Raw genomic sequence first — 15,691 nt, 5'->3', positions numbered from 1 at the left:
AGCACATTAAAAAATGCTCAAAACAATTAGTAATTAGGAAAATGCCAGTCGAAACCACAATGAGATATAATTTTATGCCTGTGAGTATATTAAGAAAAACAGGCAATGAGAAATATTGGTGGCAATGTGGAGAAATAGGAACCCTCAAACACTAATTGTGGAAATGTAAAAAGTGTCCACTTTGGAAAATAGTTTCACAGTTCCAAAAATGCTAAACATCAAGTTTCCAGACAAACCAGCATTCCTTGGTCAGCATAATGTTCAGACATCTATTCTCATGTTTTCATTTTCTCTTTCCATGATATTGAGAATGAATATTTATTAAGATATTTCTGTATATCAAGTACTATTTAAATCACTTTGTATTAATCATTCAACTTTACAACAGCTCTAAATATGGAAGTGTTTTAATAAACATTTTAGGTTGATGAAACCAAGCAATAGAAGGGTTAGTTAACTTGCCTAAGATCATAAAACTAATAAGTTTAAAAGCTTAATTATAATCCCAGGGTCTCTGACTCTAAAGATTAAATTAGTATTTAAAAGAGGGAATCTGGTTCCAAAATGGTGGCATAGAAGCAAGCTGACTTTACTCTTCCCCACAGAAAACCAAAAACAAATATACAGCATAAAAATTATCACCAACACTATCCCTGAACTCGAATATTGAGGATGAGACAATTCCCAGGGTCGCAGAGACATAAAAATATCCAAGCAGATGGTCAGAGAATCAGACTTCCATAGCTGCAGTTCCCCTTTCCTCAATCTGCCCATCACCAAGCATGTAAAAGATATCCCTCCAACTGGCTGTTTCCATACTGGAAAAGTTAGATGAGGTAGACAATCAGCTTCTTCACCATCTTGCATTCCCTTACTGCAGAACTGTATCTGCCTTAACACATAGGGAACATTGGGAGCACGTGAAAGGAGAAAGATGTCTGAGAGCAAAAGACAAAGGAGGGAGGCAAGACTACCATCCCCATCCCTGGAAACTCTGTTCTATAACAAAAGAGATGCCATATCAGAATAGCTCTTCAGCATCACTATGCAGATTTGTTCACAGGTTCCCTGACAAAAATCCTTAGCCAGGCTTCCCACACCACAGAAGTATCAACCCCCTTTTGGATCCTCCTTCCACCCCATTCAGGACGGGTAGTTATCTGATTGTTTATTAGAACTGAAGCTAAGCTGGGATTAAGGTGCCACATAGTGTCAAAAATAAGGCAGCAACCTAGTGGGAAATGAAAGAAATAAAGAAAATCAACAGATAAGTTATAGAGAATTTGTAAGCAAACATAATAAAAAACAAAACAAGCCAGAAAGAGAAGGCTAAATAACCAATCCTTCAATGCAAAGACCTACATGTATATTAACAGGAAACAATAGCAAACATGGAATCATGACCTCAAGGACATCAAATAGGATTAAAAAAAAAAAAAACCATGCAGAGGTCAGCAACTTCAAGGATTCAAGGAACATCAGCCCACAAATATTAGAAAGAACCAGTGCAAGCAACTGGTTCTTGTAACTGGTTCAGCAACTGGAAAAGCCAGAATGTCTTCTTACCTCCAAACAACCGCATTAGTTCTCCAGCCATGTTTCCTAACCAGCTGAGATGGCTGAAATGGCAGAAACAGAATTCAGAATATGGATAGGAATGAAGATCATCAACATACAACAGAAAGTTGAAAGTCAATCCAGGGAATCTAAGGATTACAGTCAAATGATACAGGAGCTGATAGACAAAATGACCTTCATAAAAAAGAATCAAGCTGATCTCATAGAGCTGACAAATGCTTTACAATAATGTCATAGTGCAATAGCAAGTATTAACAGCAGAATTGATCAGCCTGAGGAAAGAATCTCACAGCTTGAAGACTGACTCTCTGAAATAACTCAGTCAAAAAAAAATTAAAGGGAAAAAACAATAAAGAAGAATGAAGAAAACCTCCAAGAAATATGGGATTATGTAAAGGGACTCAAACTATGACTCATTGGTGTGCCTGAGATAGAGGGAGAGAAACCAAGAAACTTGGAAAACATATTTCAGGATGTCATCTATGAAAATTTCCCTAAGCTTGCTAGAGAGGCCAACATTTACATTTAGGAAATGTAGAAAACCCCTGAGAAATACTCCACAAGAAGACCATCCCCAAGACACATAGTAATCAGATTCTTTAAGGCTGAAATGGAAGACAAAATGTTAAAGGCAGCTAGAGAGAAGGGGCAGGTCACCTACAAAGGGAACCCTACTCAAGCTAACAGCACACTTGTCAGCAGAAGCCCTGCAAGCCAGAAGAGATTTGGGGTCTGAAATCAACATTTTTAAAGAAAAGAATTTTCAACAAATAATTTCATATCCGGCCAAACTAAACTTTATAAGCAAAGGAGAAATAAGATCCTTTTCAGAGAAGCACATGCTAAGAGAATTCATTGCCACCTACCTGGCTTACAAGAGGTCCTGAAGGGAGCACTGAATATGGAAGGAGGAAAGACTGTTACCAGCCACTACAGAAACGTACTTAAGTGCCTAGACCAGTCACACTATAAAACAACCATACAAACAAGTGTGCATAATAACCAGCTTATGACATGATGGCAGAATCAAATCCACACATATTAATATCAACCTTAAATAAAAATGGGCTAAATGTCCTCATTTAAAAGGCACAGAGTGGCAAAATTGGATAAAGAAGCAAAACCCAATGGTATGCTGTCTTAAAAGACCCATCTTACATGTAGTGACACTCATAGGCTCAAAGTAAAGGGATGGAGAAAAATCTAACAAGAAAATGAAAAACAGATCAAAGCAGGGATTGCTATTCTAAATCAGGCAAAACAGACTTTAAACTAACAAAGTTCAGAAAAGACAAGGGCATTACAAAATGGAAAAGGGCTCGATTCAACAAGATGATCTAACAGTCCTAAATATATATACACCCAACACAGGAGCACTCAGATACATAAAGTAAGTTTTTAGAGCCTATGAAAAGATTTAGATAACCACACAATAATTGTGGGATCCTTTAAGATCCCAGTGACCAGGCCGAGGCAGGTGGATCACAAGGTCAGGAGATGGAGACCATCCTGGCTAACGCGATGAAACCCCGTCTCTACTAAAAAATACAAAAAAAAGTTAGCCAGGCGTGGTGGGGGGCACCTGTAGTCCCAGCTACTGGGGAGGCTGAGAGGCAGGAGAATGGCGTGAACCCAGGAGGCGGAGCTTGCAGTGAGCCGAGATCGCGGCACTGCACTCCAGCCTGGACCGACAGAGCAAGACTCTGTCTCAAACAAAAACAAAACAAACAAACAAACAAACAAAAGATCCCAGTGATAGTATTAGCTAGATCATTGAGGAAGAAAACTAACAAAATATTCAGGACCTTAACTCAATACTTCACAAAATAGACCTAATAGACATCTACAGAACTCTCCAGCCCAAAACAACAGAATATACATTCTCACCAGCACATGGCACACACTCTAAAATAACTACACAATCGGGTATAAAACAACCCTCAGCAGATTAAAAAAAAATTCATACCAACCACACTGTTAATCCACAATGCACTAAAAATAGAAATCAATGCTAAGAAAATCACTCAAAACATTGAATAAAACTAAACAATCTGCTCCTGAATGACTACTGGGTAAATAATGAAATTAAGGCAGAAATCAAGATATTCTTTGAAACTCTTGAGAAAAATGTTACAACATACCAGAATCTGGGACATAGTGAAAGCAGTGTTAAGTGGGAAGTTTATATCACTAAACACCCCCATCAGGAAGTTACTATAGAAAGATCTCAAATTAACAACCTAGCATCACATCTAGAGGAAGTAGAGAAACAAGAGCAAACTAACCGCAAATCTAGAAGACAAGAAATAACCGAAATTAGAGCTGATTTAAAGAAAACTGTGATTTAGAAAACCACACACACACACACACACAAATCAATGAATTCAGACTGTTTTCTTGAAACAATAAAATGCACAGACCTCGAGCTAGACTAATAAAGAAAATAAAAGAGAGAAGATCTAAGTAAGCACAATCAGAAATGATGAAGGGGATGTTACCACTGACCCCACAGAAATACACACACACACACACACACACACACACCCCTCAGAGACTATTATGAACACCTCTATGCACACAAACTAGAAAACCTGGAAGGAATGGATAAATTCCTGGAAACATACAACCTCCCAAGGTGGAATCAGGAAGAGATTGAATCCCTGAACAGACCAATAATGCTTTCCAAAATTAAATCAGTAATAAAAAGCTTATCAGGTCTGGCTCAGTGACTCATGCCTGCAATCCCAGATCTTTGAAGGCTGAAGCAGGTGGACCACTAGAACCTCAGACTTTAACAGTAGTGTGAGCAACAGGACAAAACCCCGTCTCTATAAAAAATACAAAAATTAGCCAAACATGGTGGCCCCAGCTACTCTGGAGGCTGAGGTGGCATGATCACTTAAGCCTGAGAAGCAGAGGTTGCAATGAGCCAAGATCATGTCACTGCACTCCAGCCTGCATGAAAGTATGAGATTCTGTCTCTCAAAAAAATTTTAAAAAAGCGTACCGGCTAGGTGCGATGGCTTACACCTGTAATCCCTTTGAGGGTGGAGGCGGGTGGATCACTTGAGGTCAGCAGTTCAAGACCAGATTGGCCAACATGGTGAAACCCCGTCTCCACAAAAATACAAAAATTAGTCGGGCATGGTGGTAAGCGCCTGTAATCCCAGACAGATTCACAGCCGAATCCTAGCAGATGTATGCAGAAAAGCTGGTACCATTCCTACTGTAACTATTCCAAAAAATTGAAGAGAAAGAATTCCTTCCTAATTCATTCTGTAAGGCCAGCATCATCCTGATAACAAAACCTGGCAGAAACACAACAAAAAAAGAAAAATTCAGGGCAATATCTTTGATGAAAAAGGATGCAAAAATACTCAAGAAAATACAAGCAATCCTGGCCAGGCATTGTGGCTCTCACCTGTAATCCCAGCACTCTGGGAGGCCGAGGCCAGTTGATCACCTGGGAGTCAGGAGTTCGAGACCAGCTCTGTCAACATGGTGAAACCCTGTCTCTACTAAAAATACACCAATTAGTTGGTTGTGGTGGCACACACCTATAATCCTAGCTACCTGGGAGGCTGAGGCAGGAGAATCAACTGAACCTGGGAGGTGGAGGTTGCAGTGAACCAAGATTGCACCACTGCACTCCAGCCTGGGTGATAGAGCAAGACTCCATCTCAAAAAAGAAAAAAAAAAAAAAAAGGAAAAGAAAAAGAAAAAAACAAGCAATCCAAATCCAACAGCACATCTAAAAGCTCAAACACTATGACCAAGTAGGCTTTATCCCCAGGAGGCAAGGTTTGTTCAACATAATGCAAATCAATGTTATTCACCACATAAGCAGAACCACAGATAAAAATAAACACATGGTTATCTCAATAGATACAGAAAAGTCTTCCAGTAAAATTCAACATCCCTTCATGTTAAAAACCATGAAAAATAGGCATTGAAGGAACATATTTCAAAATAATAAGAGCCATTTATGAAAAACCCACAGGTGACATCATACTGAATGGGCAAAAGCTGGAAGCATTCCTCTTGAAAACTGGAATAAGACAAGAATGTCATCTTTCACCACCATTATTTAACATAGTACTGGAAGTTCTAGCCAGAACAATAAGGCAAGACAAAGAAATAAAAGGCATCCAAATAGGAAGAGAACTCAAACTATGTCTGTTTGCAGATGATATGCTTCTATGTCAAGAAAACCCCATGGTCTTTGTCCCAAAGTTCCTTGATATGACAAACAACTTAGCAAAGTTTCATGATACAAAATCAATGTACAATAATCACTGGCATTCCTATACACGAACAACATCCAAGCTGAGAGCCAAATCAAGAATGCAATCCCATTCACAATAGCCACAAAAAGAATAAAATACTTAGGAGTATAGCTAACCAAGGAGGAGAAAGAGCTCTGCAATGAGAAAACAAAACACTGCTCAGACATATCAGAGATAACTCAAACAAATGGAAAAACTTTCCTTGCTCATGGATAAAAATAATCAATATTGTCAAAATGGCCAGACTGCCCAAAGCAATGAATAGATTCAATGCTATTCCTGTAACACTACTGAAGACATTCTTCCCAGAATTAGAAAACACTATTTTAAAATTCATATGGATCCAAAAAAGAATTCAAATAACCAAGACTGTCTGAAGAAAAAAGCAAAAAGCTAGAGATATCACACTAACCAGCTTTAAACTATACTACATGGCTACCATAAATGAAGCAGTATGGTACTGGTACAAAAGTAGACACATAGACCAATGAAACAGAATAGCGAGCCCCAAAATAATGCCACACACCTACAACCATCTGATCTTTGACAAAATTGACAAAAATGAGCAATAAAGAAAGGACTCCTTGTTCAATAAATGTTTCTGAGATAACTGGCTAGCCATATGAAGATTAAAACTGGACCCCTTCCTTAAACCACATACAAAAATTAACTCAAGATGGATTAAAGACTTAAATTTAAAATGAGAAGCTATAAAAACCCTAGAAGAAAATCTAGGAAATACTATTATGGACATAGGACCTGGCAAAGACTTCATGACAAAGATGCCAAAAGCAATTGCAACAAAAAGAAATTGACAAATAGGACCTAATTAAACTAAAGAGCTTCTGCACAGCCAAAGAAATTGCCAACAGATTAAACAGACAGTATACAAAATGAGAGAAAGTTATTCACAAACTATGTATCCAACAAAAGTCTAATATTCAGTATCTATAAAGAAGTTAAATATACAAGCAAAAAAAACAAACAAATCTATTAAAAATTGGGCAAAGGACATAAACTTACACCTTTCAAGAGCAGACATTCATGTTGCCAACAACCATATGAAAAAATATTCAACATCACTAATTATTAGAGAAATGCCACTCAAAACCACAATGAGATACCATCTCACACCAGTCAGAAAGAATGGCTATAATTAACAAGTGAAAAAATATCAGATACTTGCGAGGTTGTGGAAAAAAGGAAACATTTAGGCTTATGCACTACTGGTGGGAATATAAACTAGATCAGCCATTGTGGAAAGAAGTTTGGGGATTTCTCAAAGAACTTAAAACAGAATTACCATTTAACCCACTAATCCCATTATTGAGTACATACCCAAAGGAATATAAATAATTGTTCTGCCATGATGACATATTCATGCATATGTTTATCATACCAGTATTCACTATTGTGAAGATATAGCATAAACCTAAGTGCACATTAATGGCAAACTGGATATATTAAATATGGTACATATACAACATGGAGTACTATGCAGTCCTAAAAAAGAATGAGATTATGTCCCTTGCAGCAACATTGATGGTGCTGGAGGCCATTATCCTAAGTAAAGTAATTCAGGAACAGAAAAACAAATACCACATTTTCACTTTTAAGTGGAAGCTAAACTTTTAGTATATTTGGACACAAAAAAGGGAAAAACAGACACTGGGGCCTACTTGAGAGGGGGGAGGTTGGGAGGAGGGTGAGAATTAGAAACTACCTAGCAGATACTATGCTTATTATCCGGGTGATAAAATAACTTTTACACAAACTCCTGTGACATGCAACTTTCCTATATAACAAACCTGTACGTGTATCCCTGAACCTAAAATAAAAGTTGAAAATAAAATTATAAATAAATAAAAGACTATATTATTAACCAGTAATATTATATAATGATTATCAAATTGCAGCATAATGTAGGCTTTTTGCCATATCTGTTGGAATCAAAAAGTCATACTGAAAGACCATTATAAGCTATTATAGTGCTATTACCAATCAGTCTGTTGCATACATGTTAACCATCCTAAATCTCAGTCACACTGGTGGGGAATATGAACACCTTAGAATAAAAGAAGTAATAAGGATTCTTAGCTTTCTCATTGATAATGTGTAATCCGAGTTCAAATGGTTAATCACTTGGGAAATTGGTGGTCAAACTGGAAGACATGAGTCTCTGTTCCTCATCTGTTTTTTTATTCCCCAAATTCCTCTCTTATGAAAGAAATTGTGAATAGTGAAATGATTATTGTTATACCATCTGCCACTAGACACCCCAGTTTGTCTTATAAAGCTGTAACATAAGGTATCAAAGTCAAAAGGTGATCTATGATTATACTGAGAAAGAAAAATGTCCCTTTTTGTAACACTATGTTAGAGGGATCCACAAAATAGTATACATTTGTGCCCCAATGTAATACAAAGATCAGAAAAAGATCATTTAATTACTTTTTCAAATTGTATCTATTCCTAACACCATGACGTATCCAGGGGACAAGGCAAGCAATGAATAGCTTTTGGTTTTGTTTTATTCCTCCTTACCACAGATGAGTTTGTCTAAGAGATTTCTAGAGCCTCGTGCAAATGACCATTAGCCAAGACTGTTCCTTCAGTGTGCCTGACATGCCCAGACAGTGCCAAATATCAGAATGAAGCCACAGGCTGTTACTGCCATGTTACAAACTTGAAATATGAACATGTACATTGTACCATGCAAGATTATCTAGCTGTCTTGCCATCTATCTACAAAACTGAAAGCTCTGACATTTTAACTTAGAGCCTTCTGAATTATTATGAACCCTATCAAAAATCTACAGTAAAAAGACACAAGACCAACTTATATTCAATTCAACTTATATGGATACACATATATGGCATAGATTTAATTTCATCCCAAACATCTTTCATGTATTGTCTAAAATATTATATTGAACTTAATATTGTTTTGCTGAAAAAAGTCAAGAATATAGTGATTCAAGCAAAATTCATAATGAGATTTTTATATAATGAAATATGTGACTCCAGGAGACAGTGATTTACACAAATAGGGTGTGATGCATCTTTTATGCATGGGTCTATGTACAGGCAGATATAAAGTTATTGTTCTGTATATCAGATATTAGATGTTTGCAGAACGCATTTGATTAAAATGAAGTGTTGAACTGATAATGAATGTGCTGCCCAAATAATCTTCACCAGTTTCTCCCAGAACGTCAGGGTTTAGTTTAGTCAGTGTCTAAGTTTATTGACTACACAATAACAACTCATGCCTATTTTTCAAGACCTTTCTGAGAAGGAGACCCACTCATCACCTTTAGCTCTGTAATGACATGTTTCTCACTGCTGACAGACAGTCATGAAAGAATGGACCCAGATTAAAATCGGTTCTGAACTGAGAGTGATTGTGGTGATCAATATCTGCCTGGACGACAGGTGAAGAGACCAGATTGGCCATGCAGCAGGTCTAGTCATTAGTGGAACATAAACAAAGCACCACAGCTCAACCTGAATCATAGAACTGTTTGAACTTTGCCATGCTTGTCTCTGACCCTGGCTGTCTACAAAGGCTGAAGCAACTAATGAGAGTTTGTGACCGTCAGTTGTTGAAACTTCCCTGTACAGGGCAAGGTTAGACTATTTCACATCAGGGTGGCTAGCTGGTTCCTCTTGACACTGAGAATGCATGCCTTATTCTGAAATTCTAGAGCATTTATTTAATTAAATGCAGTTATACCAAAGAACTAGGGAATCTACAGAGAGGAGCACTTCACAGCGTTGTATTGCCAGCCTACGCCTCCCTCCGATCATAATTTTATCGCATTCCAAAGCATTTCTTTTTAATTTGTATACCTAGAGATACGATATATGAAACAAATAATTCAGGGCTGAGTATAATATTCCAAGACTCAATGTAATTTATACAGAAAGCTGGATATTTATTACTGATGCTAGAGGTTATTAAGTTATCTGAAAGGTATAGACTTCATTTCTGTTTTCAAGAAATAGAGATTTATATTGCTTATTTATTCCCAGCTGTTGAATATCTGAGTTGTGCTCAGAAAAGAGATTAAAAATATTTGATGATACCAGGGCCAAGATAGCAGCAATTCAGAAAATTTTACCCAATTTTTTTTCAGAATAGGTTTCTGAGTGAATGTTGTATGTGTCTGAGTTTGTATGTCTGATCATGAATGTGGTATCCAATAAAAGACACACATTTTGAACACCATATCATGTAATATTATGTTTCATTGTTTTTGAAATATTAAAAACTAATTTCTTCAAGATAGTTCCCTGACTTAGGTTTTTACCACTGGAACAATAAAAATCCTCGTAGGATCCCTGACCACTGGACTGAGTCTTTGAACTCAGATTGCATTGTAGCTTTGCCACAAACTCTCTGGTGTGGCCTTAAGTGAGTCATTTAACCTTTGGCATCTATATTTTTCTCATTTATAAAAATAAGGAGTTGCACTTTTAGAATCTCATTATTCTATGTTTATAAATTAAACTATAAATAAATTGGGATTAATTCCCAGATAGTCTTACCTTAGACATAAAGAAAATGAATCTGAGTTGTTAATACCTGGCTCCATTTCTCATTTTTCTCATTAACATATATGATTACTTATTTTACATAGTTTAGATGTAGAGTATGCTAAATTATATGTACTGTGCCCATGCAACTTCGAGAATCACAGGCTTTGGCAATTACTAAATCCAGAAGACAATTTTGCAACATGTATTTATCCTTCTAATGGAAAGAGCTCCAGGTTATGCATCAATCTTTTCAACCTCTTGGGTAATAGCGATGCCTGCACAGGATTATGGAAAACAATGATATATACTATAAGAATAGATCAATCTGAAGATCGAAACATATATCTATATTTCTATGCAAACTTTACTACAGCATGCTTAGAGAGGTTTGGAAACACCTGAGCATATGAGCATGCATTTCGAATTCTCGACAGAAATTTAATGTTGCCTCTTTGGTTTGTGCTGTGACTGTAGGCAAGTCAGTCTTCACTTATAATGCCCGTAACTAGAAAAAGAAAAAGTGAGAAAAAGATGAAGAGAGAACAAAGGGCCAAAAACAAGGGGCCTTTAAGTCTCGACCTAAATCAAATACTAACAAGCTCTGTGTTGGAGAGTTATTTTATATCCTTGGCCACAAAACTAAAAGAAAATTTGATATATTAATCTTTGAACTAAAATTAAATTACCTTTAATATTCTCTAATGTGTTTTCTTTTGCACAACTATTAACTTCCACTTTGGGGCTATTGCAAAGATTGATGAGCTGAGTCCTATCAAAAACTTCTAGGAGAGGTAGGTTTTAAACCAAAGTACAATGAGCAGCTTTTGCTTCACGATTCTTTCTTTCTTCTTTTCAGTGTCCCATTCTGCTTTATGCTTTTCCTTACTTCTCAGACCACTTCTCCATTCTAGGTTTTTTCATGCCAATAGTACACCATGTGTCAGAACTTCCCAATCCCTTCTCCTAAAAAAAAACAAAAACAAAACAAAAACAAAAACAAATTCTCTATTTTCCCTTCTCTTTAGTCCACTGTTTAGTGAACAATGCTAGTCACATAAACTAATTTCTCATGCATTCCTGTTGATGATCTTGGAAGTCAATATCTTAAATAAGAGGAAAGACTCAAATAATGTGACTTCTAGGCATTATTAATATCTAACGAGGGATATGTATTGATGCTTTTTGATGTTCCTTAAGTTGTACCACAAAAGCACCCTTATTTTCTCTTTTCTTTCTTTTTTTTTTTTTTAAATAGATTCTCACTCTGTCACGCAGGTTGGAGTGCAGCGGCATGATCTTGGCTCACTCCACCCCCCAGGTTGCAACCTCTGCCTCCCAGATTCCAGCAATTCTTCTATCTCAGCCTCCCCAGTAGCTGGGATTACAGGCCTGCACCATCACGTCTGGCTAATTTTTCTATTTGTAGTAGAGACGGGGTTTCACCACTTTGACCAGGCTGCTCTTGAACCCCTGACCTCAGGTAATCTGCCCATCTCAGCCTCCCAAAGTGATGGGATTATAGGCGCGAGCCACCACACCCAATTTAAGTATAATTTTGTGTTCTAAATAGCACTTTACAATTTAAAAGTGCTTTCATATACATTATCTTTTAAGAAAACAAAACAGTTATTTCTTAATATATACACATTACTGGACAAAATACCTGATTTTTAGGAAGATCATAACTTTGTATGTTCTTACAACTACTTAGAATGAAAGAGTTTTATGCTAGCTCTCTTATTTTGGTCTCATGTGCTTGTACCAAATATCTATGTCTGCAACAAAGGTACCGGGAACATCCATGTCATGGTTATAAGAGAACAGAAAAACAAAACAAAACAAAAAGCAAAGCACCAATCTATTCATCCTTAAGGGTTAATTGAAGACCAAGTTTAAAGTTAAAGCATCATAATCATGAATCTTTTAAAGCTAATATTTTGGAAGCCTGATATCAATCACATGAACATCCAAAGTTCAAATAAAACTGGAATAAGTTGTGCCAAAAAGCACCAGGTTCTAATTGTCTCTTTTGCTTCTTCCTGTGTCTTAACCAGAGATCTGACATTTTTCCCAAAAAAAATGCTCAATATCTTTGAATGGCCTTATATTTATATGTTGATTATCTCTGATCCTTGATAAGATTCAAATGACAGAAGAAAACCTGAACTAATTGCTATAGTCACTCATTTAAAATATTCTGATAGTGTCCAGGTTTCCCTATTTTTTTTTTTTTTTTGGTAATATAGAATCTGTGCAGCCTTATATTTTTATGAATCAATGGTGGGCATTGGGAAGAAAGACATGGATCTAAAGTAATATGTGGGAAAACAGTGAGTCTGAAATATTTAAAGACATTGACCAAATTTATAAAATGACTAAAAAATGTCAAAGTAAGTGACTTCCACTTTTAATCTTTACAAAATAACAGATATTATAATTTTACCATGAGAAACCATAAAACTAGACAAAATATATGAGGCAATTCTTTTTACATAGTGAAAAACAAACGGTACAGGCATATTATATTTGAGATAAAAGAAGCATACAATACAAACAGCAAATTCACCAGGACTTTCTGGCTGAAGTCAATATTGAAACTGCAGCACAAGGAAGTGGACTGCAAGTAGAAAGTAGCAATCTCATTAGTTAGAATACGAAGTCCAGGATTTCTGAGGAGATGGTTATTTGTAGGGCAAGACACCAGAGAGGAGCTAGCTACCTACACGAAGAGGTCCAGAAATCTAGAGACTTCCCTCCACTTTTTGCCAAATGCAAAGCTGCATATATGCAGGAAAATATGAGACAAAGCCTACAGAGAAAAGCTGTTGAGGATTTGTGAGCCAAATGAACATTTTGGACATCATACAATACTGGAGGGTATTGAAGTTCTGACCAGCCAAAGTGTAAAATCCTCTCTAAATGTATTGAGATTTTCATTGAGTTCCTAAAGGGTCTCACATGAAGAGTAAAGCTACTCTAGACCTACTCCAACAAAACCTAAAACCAAGTCTTAACAGGAACAAGGCAAAGTTGACAATCTGCTCTTCAGAATGTAATATTCTCCATGTCCATTCCAAAATTTTAAAAAGTACTACTAGATACAAGAGGCAATAAAGTGTGACCTGTAATCAAGAGGAAGTTTAAAAAACAACTGATACAAACAGACATAGAGATGATGCAGATGTTGAAATTAGCAGATCAAGACTTTAAAAGAGCTCTTAGAAACATATCCAATGCCTCAAATAGAAATATGGACATAATGAGTGAATAAATAAGTAATCACAACAGAGACATAAAAACTTTAACACTGAATTTTAAAATATCAATAATCTTAAAGATGGGTCAAACAAAGCTATATAAATTAAAATACATGAAAATGAAGCACACATACCACCACCACCACTGAGAGCAACACAAAACAAATTGCTGGTCACCAAAGTGGTATATAATATTTGTAATTCAATTCCCAGAACTAGAGAGAGGAGAAAAAAAAGTAAAAATAAGCATCAGAAAAAATAGTGACCAGAATTTTCCAAATCTGACTGTAATTATTAATGCATTCAATCCAAGAAGCTCAAGGGAAATTGATCTAAAGAAATAAAAAGAAAACTATGTATGCAGATCATAGTTACATTTATAAAATACAAATATAAAGAGAAAACCTTGAAAGGGCCATTACCTATAGAGGAATAATGACAAGAATAACTGCTAATTTCTTATCAGAAACAATACAAGCCAGAAAAAAATTGAATAATATACTTAAAATATTGTAAGCAAATAGAAAAAACCCTGTTAACTTACGTTTCTATATTCAGCAAAGATATCCTCCAAATATGAAGTCAAAGGAGACATTTTCAGATCAATGAAAACCGAGATTTTTCACCAGTATACTTGCTCCATAAGAAAGTTTTAAAAAATTTTCAAACTGAAGAAACTTTGAATAATTTATGTGAATAACTACCAAGAAGTAGAGCTTAACTCACTTGTCTAGCAAACTTGATTGTGGACTGCGCTTAGTGACTTGCTTCCAAACAGTAGAATATGAAAAAAGAGGAAAAGTACCTTACATTGGAGAAACCTTGAAAATCACTACCTTCGTCTGATGATGAAGGTTAACTATCAGTGAGAAGTCACATTGATAACATGTAGCCTTAATATACTGTAGTCAGAATGGCATTTCACCTCTGTGGTTTCCTTCCAAGAAGTCATAACCTTTGTCTAACCATGAGAAAAACATCCAATAAACCCCAATTTATGGACATTCTACAAAATACCCTATCATTACTCCTCAAGACTCTCAAGGTCATCGAAAACAAGAAAAGTCACAAAACTAAGAAGATATGATGTCTAAATGTAATGTGGCATCCTGGATTGTATTCTAGAACAGAAACATGGTATTAGAGAAAAACTAGTAAAACCAGAATAAAGTTTGAAGTTTAATTAATGGTTGTGTACTGATGTTGGGGTGTGTGTGTGTGTGTGTGTGTGTATTTAGAGAGAGAGAGAGAGAGAGAGAGGAAGATGGATTCTTGCTCTGTTGCCCAGGCTGAAGGGCAGTGGCGTGATCTCGGCTTACTGTAAGCTCCGCCTTCCGTGTTCACACCATTCTCCTTCCTCAGCCTCCCAAGTAGCTGGGACTACAGATGCCTGCCACCACGCCTGGCTAATTTTGTTTTTTGACAAATGTACCATATTAAGGTAAGATGTTACCAATAGGAGAAACTAGGTGACAGAAATAGAAACTCTATGAACTATCTCTGCAACTTTCCTGTAAATCTAAATTTAATTTTAAATTTAGTTTAAATTTAAATTTAATTTAAAAAAATTAAAATTAACATAAAAAAGTGTAAGGAGAGAAAGAGACACAGAGAAAAAGAGACAGAAAGAGAGGAATATAGACCTTCCTCTTGTTCTGATAATAACTACAGAGGGTATGGATAACAAAAAAGTAGTTACATAACTACCCCACCTTTCTCTTAATTAAGGAGGTATGTATAAGATGAGGCTGAAGAGCCACATTGATTTAGAATTTGTTTTGGTTTATATCAGTTGGCAGGATCATCTCTTTTGTTCTGACAGGGTTTCATCTTCACCCATTTCCCAGTCTCTTCTTTGCCTATATAAAGGTGATACGATAAATCATTAGTCAGCTCTGCTTGTGTACATGGAAACTTCATTGAGTGTTCACCTAGAGTTGCTGGGAGGAGTGTGGAGAGGAGCCTAGTGGAACTGTATCTTACCACCCACATGCGTGTGGGTATATGCGCAAACACAGGCAAACTGTG

This window comes from Papio anubis, chromosome 8 (genome assembly GCF_008728515.1).
Source record: "Papio anubis isolate 15944 chromosome 8, Panubis1.0, whole genome shotgun sequence".
NCBI lineage: Eukaryota > Metazoa > Chordata > Mammalia > Primates > Cercopithecidae > Papio > Papio anubis.
This window is presented reverse-complemented; position numbering follows the sequence as displayed.